This window comes from Rousettus aegyptiacus, unplaced genomic scaffold (assembly GCF_014176215.1).
Source record: "Rousettus aegyptiacus isolate mRouAeg1 unplaced genomic scaffold, mRouAeg1.p scaffold_m13_p_9, whole genome shotgun sequence".
Lineage (NCBI taxonomy): Eukaryota > Metazoa > Chordata > Mammalia > Chiroptera > Pteropodidae > Rousettus > Rousettus aegyptiacus.
Window position 1 is genome coordinate 51897686 of NW_023416312.1, and position 9143 is coordinate 51906828.

General features: G+C 35.1%; 1 pseudogene; it reads left to right on the plus strand.

Annotated features, from left to right (window-relative positions):
- The first annotated feature begins 3103 nt into the window (after positions 1-3103).
- Positions 3104-4716, plus strand: LOC107511901 (annotated as a pseudogene).
- The last annotated feature ends 4427 nt before the right edge of the window (positions 4717-9143 follow it).

The window sequence follows — 9143 nt, forward strand, 5'->3', positions numbered from 1 at the left end:
AGTTTAAATACAGAGAGAATCTTAAAAGCAGCAAGAGAAAAACAGCTAGACCTACAAAGGAGCACCCAGAAGACTGGCAGCTGATTTCTCAAAAGAAACTATGCAGGACAGAAAGGCTTGGCACAAAATATTCAACATGTGAAAACCCAGATCCCACAACCAAGAAAACTTTATCCAGTAAGACTATCATTTAGTCCAAGGACAAATAAAGTGATTCTCAGGAAAAAAAAAATAAAACCTAAAGGAATTTATCATCACCAAGCCAGCATTACAGGAATTGTTGGAGGGACTTCCTTAAGAAGAAAAAATGTGTATCAAAAACATGAGTAAAGAATGGTAATAATTACATTTCTATCAACAAGTACCTCAAGTGGAAAAGAATTAAGCGTCCCACCAAAAGACAGAGTGACTGAATGGATAAGAATACAAGACCCCTACATATGTTGCCTACAAGAGACTCACTTCAGATTAAAAGACAGACATAGTCTAAAAGGAAGGGGATGAAAAAAGATATTTCTTTGATAGATCTAGAGGGTATTGCAATGAATGAAGTCAAATAGAGAAAGACAAATATATTTTTGGAATTTAAAGGACAAAACAAACAACAAAAATGAAAATAAACTTATAGATATAGATAATATTTTGATGGTTACTAGATGGGAAGGCAGTTGGGGGGACAGTAAAAAGAGTAAAGAGATTAAGAAGTACAAATGGATCAATACAAAATAGACATGGAGATATAAAGTATAGCATAAGGAAAATAGTTAACAATGTAGTAAATATGTAAGGGGAAGAAGGGTACTAGATTTAGTGAGGTAATAACTTTGAGAGTTATATAGATCTTTAATCACTATGCTGTATAAGTGAAACTAATATTGTATGCCAACTGTAATTTAAAAAAATTATTGAATGGTACAATGTAAATATGAGCAACTAATTGTCTATTATATTTCAATTAAGCTGGAAAAAAAGAGTATATAAAGAACAACTATAACTTGACACCAAATTACAAACAAATGAACGAACAACCCAATTTAAAGTACTAGAATAGACATTTATCTAAAGAAGATATATAAATAACCAATAAGTACACGAAAAAATTTTTCAACATTACTACTCATTAGGGGAATGTAAATCAAAACCGCAATGGTTCTGATTTCTCCAAATTTTCTCCAGCATAATTATTTTCTGCTTTTGTCATAGTCACCATTCCAGTTGATGTGAAGTGGTATCTTATTTAATGGGCACAAAGTTTTAGTTTTACATGATGGAAAGAATTCTTGGAATGATGGTGATGATAGTTTCACAAAAATGTGAACCTACTTAATACCACTAAACGGTACACCTAAAACTGGTTAATATGGTAAATTTTATGCAATATGTATTTTATCACACTTACAAATATCAAAGTGATATATTTCTAAATTTCCCCTGCCTATACTTTTTGTTTTGTCCTTTTTTCATTTAACCTAGATGCTGAGAAAGATCAGAAAAACTATTATAGATGAAAAACTTGGACTAGGAGATTTTGCCTTATAAGGTACCCTTTATGAATTTGGTATTACCTTCAGAGGCTATAATTTCCAAGAAAAATTAATTTCACATTCTCTCTTGGGAATAAGATAGTGGGATGAAAAGGGAGAATAATATAATTGACAAGAAACATAAGCCTTAAGGTCAATGGTAGTTTTATTTTCTGGTTCTGCTACGGACATTTGGTCTGGCTCTCATTTTCCTTATATATGAATAGAGATGATAACATGAGTGATGCACTTATACATAAATAACATGAAGTGAAGTACCTTTACATATAAGCAAAAAATAGGGCAGTTTCTTTCTTCTTATCTAAAAAATAAATAGCGTTTGAATGGAGATGGATTTGGTTAAAAAAGAAGAGACTTATCTGAAAGCATATAGAAGAAACTGTGGAATTTCTTTAAGATGTTATTTATTTTTTTAATTGATTTTCATTGGAGAAATATATAAAATACAAGTCATATTCTGTTGATTTCTCAGCCATTTATATGTTTGTATGGGAAGGTAAATACTAAGGGAAATAATTGAATATGAAATGAATTTTTGCATTAGTGTCATGTAAATCGATGAAGAAGAAATAAACCTTCTAAGGCTATACATTTGTCAAAAAAAGATGAACAATGAGATTTAAAAATGATGTAAAAATAAAAATACATGCCATCTCATCTCATTCTTTTATAAATAATCCTTTTTACAAAGAAATATCAGAATATTTGAAAAGGAGTAATTACTATAGTAAAGACTCATTAAATATATGAGGGAATTTTGTGGGGTGTGAAGTGTGGGGTATAATAGTAATAGAAAAAAAAAACTTCGTATAAACAGATTTGAAAGCATACCAGATTGTTCAGAAACTAATGTTATATGTGCATATTTTTTAAAAAATATAACATTCTGTTAATTTTCTAATTATAGGTACATTTGCTTAAAATGGATTCTACAAAAATCGACAATCTCTGCTCTCAGCTTTGGTGGGAAAAAAATGAAAAATTATTGAATATAATAAGTTACTAAATTTGAGGACCAAATCTAGCTTGAACAGAGTGAAGTAGTTCAAAACAGCTGGGCTGTTAGTTTGGCTCCAATACTGCTTGTCACAGGAAGTCTAGGATTTATATTCTGATATATGTGGAAATTGGGTGAAGGATAATGTTAGTAAATTAAGGAACTAATGGAAATCTACTTTATTCAGCAAATATTTTTGAATGACTCATACTGGTGTGGTCATTGTTGTGCCTTTATCATAAAACAACAGAAAAAAACTACTTTAGAAATTGTGCTTTAGTTTTTCTTTTCCAATTATCTCTTTGTTAAGCACTGCACTATAAAAGAAAGGTTTTTTTTTTTTTGTTTCTTTGCTTGTTTGTTTTTCCCCACTGAGCAAAATAAGTTCCCGTAAGTCATTTAAATAACCTGTTCACAGGGGCAAAAGAAAACATTACTAATTTTTTTTTGTACTAAATGCAAACCCTGAAGTAAGCTCAAAGAGTTCTAACTTTTGAATTTAAAGCGTCTTGGAAAATATGAGAGTTCTGGGTGCAGGGGCTCCTGTGTGGCCATCATCGAAATGTCATGGCAACCCTAGTACTGAAGCTCTGAGTTCTCCAGGTTTTTGGAAAACCAGCAAGCAAGGAGAACTGGCACATTACCAATAGCATCCACGACAATCAGTTTTGCGCTGTGAACCCTCACTTTATTGCAGCCGTGACTGAGTACACTAGTGGGGTTACCTTCTTTGTCATCCCCCTGCACCAGATGAGAAAATTGGACCCTGGCTACTGGAAGGTCTGTGGGTACTGAGGGAACATCATACACATCAAATGAAACCTTTTGACGATTTTGATACTGCTTCTTGTTCTGAAGATGCCACGATTAATATCTGGGGCATCCCCAAGCAGCTGCTATAAAGGAACTTCACAGCCTGCAGAAATGAGCTGATGGTCCACTCTTGCAGAGTGGGCCTGTTTGAGTGGCACCCCACGGCTGCCAAAGTAATCTTCAGTACCTGTTACAACTATAAGGTGATAGTCTGGAACCTAGATACAAAAGAATCTATACTCATGAGCCCTATGAAGACAATTTACTGCCACCAAGACATGATCCTGTTCCTGTCTTTCAAATGGCAGCCTGCTGGCCACCATCTGTAAAGACCACTAGATTCAGGTTCTCGACACCTCTGGGCAGGGGCCATTCTCCAGGAAGCCAGTTACAAGGGGCACCAGGCCAACAAAGTGCTGTTTCTAAGGAACCTGAATAAGTTGCTGTCCACAGGCAGATGGCCCTATGGGACCTGGACAGACTCTCTATGCCTCTTACTGAGGAGGACCTGGATGGTTCCTCAGGCATGTTTACCTTCTATGACTCAGACACCAACATGCTCTGTGTGGTGGGAAAGGGAAACCGGAATATCTGCTACTATGAGGTGAGGGTCAACAAACACCACCTGAACTACCTGATCAAATACTGCTCCTATCACCCAACAAAGGGGGCCAGTGTCATCCCAGAAAGTTCTCGATGTGTCCTCCTGTGAGATCTTCCACTTCTACAAGATGATTACAACCAAAAACTTCATCAAGCCCCTATCCATGATTGTACCCTTGCAGTTGGCATTCTAGCAAGAGGACCTCTACCTACCTATGGCAAGGGCCCAGCCCTCTCTGACCACCTGGGAGTGGCTCAGTGAGATGAATAAAGGGTCAATCCTGGTACCCGTATGTCCAGCTCCAAGCTTCTGAGCTCCCAGCCTCTAACTCCCAAACTGACTCCTCTCCAAGTTCATGATCCCTGCTTCATCCCAGCTCTTCAATCAGACAGAAAAGCTGGGTGCGGGAAGATGACCAGAGGTGTTATCTTTGCTGGAAGAAAAGGTGCCAAGGTAGGGGAGGAACACAGGCTGGAGGAGAAGAAAATCTGGCTCACAAATGGCTGTGACATCTTCGAATGTCCCTCACCAAAGACAGAGAATGGGCTACTACAGACGTTCTATTGGCAACAGCAATAGATCCGAAAACTGGAAGTTGGTAACCCAGGGCAAGGTCCAGGCTGAACAGTTGGAACTAGAGATCAAATTTTTGAGGATGAGATCAAAATGGTTCTGAGCAGAGGTCTTTGTTGTTCTCGCCCTCAGGGACACTACTCAGCTACATGAGGAGGTCCAGAACCAAACCACAAGTCCTCTAAGAACAACCATTTTATATATATCTGTGTATATATATATATGTGTATATGTGTATACACACACACACGTGTATATATATATATCGAAACTCGGTTGCTGAAAGATTCCAGTGTACATGGTGTCATTTTCCTATTGGCCTTCTTGAAGCAACAGTGTCTGAATTGACTCTTTTTAGATGATAATTTGCCTTCTGTTTAATTCTGTTTATAAAGATCCATGATGAGCTATAACTTCCTGAGGGAAAGAACATTGTTGAAAGTTAGTACTGGAAGGGAGGTGAATATGCCTGTGAATTTCAAACTGTGGTCCATAGAATGTGGGAAATTCTAAGCAGAAGGGCTGTGCATCCCTCCCCCCACCTCCCCTGCCTTTCTGACCAGACAGCTCCCTCTCTTTTTGCTTTATATATTGGCTTCTATGGAATATATAATTCTGTTACTCAAAAAAAAATTAGTTTGAGAACAAAAAAAAGTCTTATGACATTTATGACTATGAAGTTAATAGATAACAGTGGCTATTTCATGATATTAGGGAATTATTGGTAATGTTAAGTGTAACAATTGCAATGTGGTTGTATTTTAAAGATCCTCAACTTAAAGAAGTATATACTTAAATATAAAATGAAATAATTATATAATTTTCTTCAAAATAATCTCAGGTATGGTGGGGGCAGAGGATCATATGGGTGTATAGATTAAATAAGATGAGACAGATGTTGAATAGTTTTTAGGCTTGGTAATGAAACCATGTGGCTTTATTATAAATTTCTCATTACATAAGTTTGAAGCTTCTCGTTATGAAAAAAATCATAAGTATAAAAATCAATTTATTTATTACCATTTATATTCAAAATATAAAATACATTCAAAAGCAAGAAAATACTTTCCTTGTAAATTTGGCATGGATTAGTATATTTTTAAAGGAAGCTCTCATATATTGAATAATTCTTCTTCTTTGGCACTCTCTAGGTATCTAAATCTTGGATTTCCAATAACTTCACTGAAGAATAGGTAGAATTTTTTAGGCTCGTGAGTCCCATAGTAGTATTAGCTCAAGAGAGCGATAAGACAAACATGTGCTGTTTTAATCAGGAAGTTTCACAAAATGTGTTGTTATATTAAAATTTTGGGCGACAGACTTGTAGAAATTAAAAAAGTATCAAAACGTCTACTAAAGTCAATAGTAGTTATAAAATAGTCCTTACTACTTTGTAATAAATTCTCAGAGGACCTACAAGATCAAGTTATCACTCTATTAATTTCTCTGTTAATTTTAGTTAGATCATAGTTTTTTACTCACTTGCCCTCACTCCTAATAAAAATGAAGCAAATTTTACTAGTGCTTCACTGAATAAAAGATTTTTCTTTGACAACAGTTTTATGATTTATTATACCTCTTCCTTCTTATATTGCATCTCACAACTGTTCAGCTCTGTATTTCTTTTGACAGATTTTGCCATAAAGTGTGCATTATAACAAAAATAAATTTACACTTTGACAAATATTCAGCAACACATTGAGTTTAGGGACCATATGACCCAATGTATTGAGAGTCCGTATCTGAATGATGAAATTCAATGTAATATGTTCACTTTAGATGTCCTTTGGCTGTTTACTGAGGTGTCTAAGAACACCAAATTGGCCGTTACCATTTAGTGTGCCTGGTCAGTCATAGAAGCGCAACTATGCTTTAAAAATATTAAGAAAGTATAGCAACATTAAATTGTATCTGAGAGTCCTGTGAAGAAAAACCATAATCTAGAAGACATTTTACACAGATAGTGTTACCTAGATAATACCAAGGGGGAGAAAAATCTATTCTAAATACATAGAAAAATGTTATTTTTATATGGCCGTGCTCATCAGAACACTAACTTCTCCTATCAAATCTACCAAGATTGCTCTTCATAACATGCTGTGGCTACCTGGCACTAGTACATCTATGATTTTGAGAATTACTGTCCCTGAATGTTCCCTACTGCTTTCCTGAAAGAAAGATTTTTGAGTGAAGTAATACATTATTAATGACACATGTCATAAAATATATTCTTTTTCAGATCTTGATTCACTAGTCAAGAATAAATGAATGCATCTAAAATATTCGAAGAAGCTAAAATTAAACAAATTGTACTTAAATTGAATATTTTGAATATTTCTATTGAAAGTGTAACAAAAAGAACTACTCTTCATATTAACTTATATTTTTACAAGGTACCAGTCAGGTTCTTACATGAAACACTTAACACTGCATTCTTTATGAATTAAAATGAAGAGAATGCCTTGAAAATTGGAAAATTTGCATCAAATGCAGACTGGAGAGTCAGTTATCTTAACATCGAAAGGTTATCGTGAGGTTAAGATGAACCTCAAGGGGTTAGGTTTCAAAGCGTCCTGTTCCATACTTTCAGCCAAACTTCAATCTAAGTTGCCATGATAATGTGATAACTTTCTACGTTAAGTAATGTTTATTCCTTTTTGATATTTTTCGACAACTACTTAACAAATGACTAATGACTTGATTTAGTCTGTTACAGTTATGATTAAGTATTAGGCTTGTACCAAAGCTATATTAAGAAAAGGGGCAGACAACCTGCTATCTATAGCCTATAGGGATCTAGGGTTAGAAGTAATCTACTTTTATAAAGTCTAGGTTTTGTTTTGCCCCAGGCCTTCAGTCTATGGAACGGATATACTAATGTATCTTTAATGGATTTTATGTTGTTATTAGTTAATTGCTTACTCTGTTTTAGATGTAAAATTAGTTGTATTTCAGTATACTGGAGACAAAGATATCAGTATTAAGAGCTTTTTGTGTTATAGTAAAATAGAGGGTTATTGTAGAGATTAAATTATTTGAAGTATGAAAATCATAGTGCTTGACAACCAATAATGGTAGCTAGTGCTTTTATAATTATAATTTACTCATCTACATTTACACAAAACAGTTCTGCCATCTTTTCAAAGATCTATCATTACTATATAAGACATCCTTATACCATTCCTACCATGACAGGAATTCCATTTCTGTGAGATTTTTGTCTTTTCATTCTTTTTTTCTAAATCTTTAAACAACCCTTCCTTTCATAACAAATCCTGCAAACCTATAAAAACATTTAAATGCCATTTCAAATTAGAAAAATATCTCTTTTAGTGCCCATGTTCACCGTTATACTTGAAGTTATTCAACTACCTATAGACAGAACCTGCCATTTCTCTCGCAGGTTGACAAGTTTCTACTTCATCATCTGTGCTCTTATTAAGTACCCAGCTCTTTCAGAGTTCTGCAGTATCTATTTTTGCCCTGTCACTATTGGAACCTATCAGAGTTTGGTGTTGCCCCAACGGTAAGGGGAAGAGAGAGGGATAATGACGCAGATGTGTAGTTAGCATTTTTTCTTAGTTCTTCCTCAAATGATGCAGTGAAGAATCACATTTCATTGAGATTTAATAGTTTTATTGAAAGCATATTTTAGAAAGACAAAGAATGCTCCAAGGAAACACATGGTCCAAGCACCATAACCAACACAAAGAGGACAAAATGGCTACAAAAGGAAAAAAAAAAGGCCAAAAAAGCCCACAAAAAGGGAGGATAGCCCAAAAGAGAAAAAAAGAAAGGGAGAGACAAGAGGACAAAAAGTAAAAGGGGGAGCCCAAAAGGGCAAAAATGACCTAGAAGTGGGAATGTCTGCCTTATATTTGGGTCATGATGGGTGGTTCCAAAAGTATTCCTATGTGATTGGCAAGTGAAGTCATTTCGACTGACACATGATTGACACTAGTCAGCATGCATGTACACAGAATTCAGTCTGTTATAATTAGATTCATAAACTTCCAAGCACAGTCATGGTATTATAATAATGATATAACGGGGTTGAAGTTATGGCAGCACTTTCTGTGCATGAGTTTATAGCTGGTTTAAGCCAGCAGCTTTTATGGCCTTCGTGCTCTAGGATTTGGGGTAATTTATAACCCTAAAAGGGAGGCATTTCTGGGAAGATCCTTAAGCAGGTCTTCAAGGGAAGTTTCTATGGTTACAGAGCTGGGCCCTTATTCCTTTGTTCCCCTGTCGCTTATGTCTCACTAGCTACCTAACACCCTTTTTACTAGATAAGATAGTTTTAGAGAGAAACATTGGGCTGAAAACAGGGAATTGATTGAAAGACTGAATATTGAAGAGTAAATTTCTCATTTTCTTTCTATTCTCTATAAAAAAGTGCTACCTACCAAAGTCTATCTTCCAGATACAAGAACTTTTCCTAATAAAAAGAATCTGAACTAGCACAGAGTAAAATTTTCTGAGTTCTAGCATTTGGGCATCCCCCTATATAATGGCCGAATGTCAGTCCAGTCAAATAATGCTCTCACTAAGCTTAACAGTGAATTAGCCACATCAATCTAAACAGAGCTTCTAAGTAGTTTTCAGGTTTTTT